Below are 2,547 nucleotides of genomic sequence, written 5' to 3' on the forward strand. Positions count from 1 at the left end.
TTATGTAAAAGAAGTTACTCCGAAAAAGGTTGTGGACGCTACACATTTCAAGAAATTTCGAAAGTTTTTTTCTCTAAAATAAAACACATTTTTGCAGTAGTTTGATATTTTTAAGTAACAAAACAGCTTAAAACAGTAGTTTTTGAAGTTTTTTTTTTCTCTTAACTTACAAGGAGAGACCCCCTGGGTCTTCTTTCTCTTCTAGGCAACCGCCCCCAACCACAAACCTTCATTAATACGCCCCTTCTATCACAGTCTATTAGATACTACGGCTGGGCAAACGATACTCGCAATCGAACGGGATCGATATCCCACAACAATAAAGTATGATTCTGCATAAATTTACAATTTCGTGAAACAGTGCAGAAAACCACCAAATCCTACCACTGCACAAACTCCTATTCTGTCTGTATTTATTTACAGTACGAGGTCTCAACCAGTATGTGTGTACGTATATGTAAACATTTATACGTATTTTTAAGCAAAGGTAACAGACAAAGTTGAAAATATTGTCCTCCAAAAGAATATTGCATAAGTGAGCACACCATAATATTTTATTTCGTTATGAGAGGCGGTAATGATTAGCCCGGTAACTTGAAAGTGAGTAGTTCAATCCCCGATCACATGTTAAAATAACAGATAAAAGCAGTACCAGATTTTAATGAGTTTGAAAACAATACGGCAACATTCAAATGAAAAATTAAGACAAATAATCAAGAATTAAATACCTAACAAACGAAATGTATCGTATTGCAGTGACTGTAATTTTTATTGCGACAATAAATTACAACGGATGACCCGTCTTGCAATAATACTTAAGATCCCACTAGATCGCGGGACGAACGAAAGCTCGACAATTAACACAACCATGATTATAATCTTTATTTATTAATTGCCGTTGTTACGCGTGATCTGCATCCTAGAAGATATTTCAGTTCGTGTTTCACAGGTATTTTAATTGTTAAAGCCCATAGTGCATTGCAGGCGCCAAGGCGTGTCATTTGTCATAACGCCGACCACAGCCACTTTGAGACGCATTCACTCTGAGCACACACACATAATATAACTTTGAATTACACTTGTGGCTGAACATATGCTGGGCAATACCAACGACAGCCACTTCAGCATGGTTTGCCTTCACTCCCAGCATACAAAATCTGTGTTTCGATTGTACTTGAGGCTCAGCATAAGCTGAGCACTGAGAAAAATTAGTTATAGACTCATTTAATGCTACCCTCCACGGAAATCTTTAGTAAAAGGCGAAAGATTTATTCGACTTGAAGGGAAGCCAGAGTAACACAACGTCACACTTCTGCGTTATTTATGATTTTTTATCGTATCCTTTTCAACAAGAACACATAGCTTAAGTTCAATTTATGGACAAATCTCACTATTAAGTAAGTGTTAATTGTAATTGTACAGAAAAATGCATCATATTTTAGAGATACGAACACACATGATTACAACCAGGAGCTTTTTTCATGAATCAGAACCATTTCTCGTCTCGCTGTAGTGTTTGCTACCCATTCAATACTTTCACCACAAAGGCGAGAGATGGCAGCACCAACTGTGGCGCGTATTATGTAAGAACAGTAGACAGCTGACCCTGCGTGCGATCGGCGCGGCGGAGAACAGTCGTCCCCCTCCTCTCTCCCTTGCGCCGTGCGGCGGATGAACTGTGTCATTGGGCATCTAAAAAGTATTGCCTTACCAATGGACTTATGCACCTTATTTACAGCCCCACTATAAAGTGGGGAATCCAGACATTATATCCACACTAAAAGCAAGATATGACGAGAAAATCCTACTACTGGCGACATTTTAGCTGAATAAAACGAAACGTGCAGTCGTAACTAACAAATACATTTCGGTAATTGCTTTCACAGTACCAAAACGAATAAACAATTGATACAGCAGGAACCGGTAGTATTTACACTGTCTTGGTAATCAGTTTTGTACCTGCATGATATACACCATTCTGGTGTTACAATGATTAACACTTATGTATCTGATCTGGTACTGTAATCATGGACACTTGTTTTGAGGAAAAAGGTTTTCTTTTCTCAGTATACTTTTTTTTCATGCATGACTGCTTCCAGTATATAAATGCAGGGAAGGTGTAAGATTTAGATCTTTAAAGAAAGGTTTGCATGGTTTTTTGCTGCTCACTTGTTTCATCATTCTTAGAATTACCTTTTGTTTCCTGAAAACTGTTATTGCCTAGTGTACATTTTCCCAGAAAATGATACCATACTTCAGTACTGAATGTTCACGAGCAAAGTATACAGCCCTAACCGTTTCTGCACTAGTATTGTTGCCAAGAATTCTTACTACATAGCTCATTTTTGCTAGTTTTGAATTCAGGGATGTGATATGAGTGCTCCATTCAAGATTTTCCTGGATATGAATCCCAACAAGAAATCGGCGAGTACCCACCTCCCCCACCACCAACAGCATGAGCGCCTAACTAAACATTAGAATGGATAAGAAATTTCCTTGAACTTTTTTGTTTTTTAAATTATGGAGGATAAATGATATTTAGTTTTC

General features: G+C 37.8%; 1 non-coding gene across 1 annotated transcript; it reads right to left on the bottom strand.

Moving 5' to 3' along the window:
• Window positions 1–1,178: 1,178 nt before the first annotated feature.
• LOC124791012 lies at window positions 1,179–1,297 on the bottom strand. The gene has a single exon (XR_007016453.1). It is a non-coding gene; the product is annotated as a U5 spliceosomal RNA (small nuclear RNA).
• Between the last annotated feature and the right edge of the window lie 1,250 nt (window positions 1,298–2,547).

Source organism: Schistocerca piceifrons, chromosome 3, assembly GCF_021461385.2.
Source record: "Schistocerca piceifrons isolate TAMUIC-IGC-003096 chromosome 3, iqSchPice1.1, whole genome shotgun sequence".
Classification (NCBI taxonomy): Eukaryota; Metazoa; Arthropoda; class Insecta; order Orthoptera; family Acrididae; genus Schistocerca; species Schistocerca piceifrons.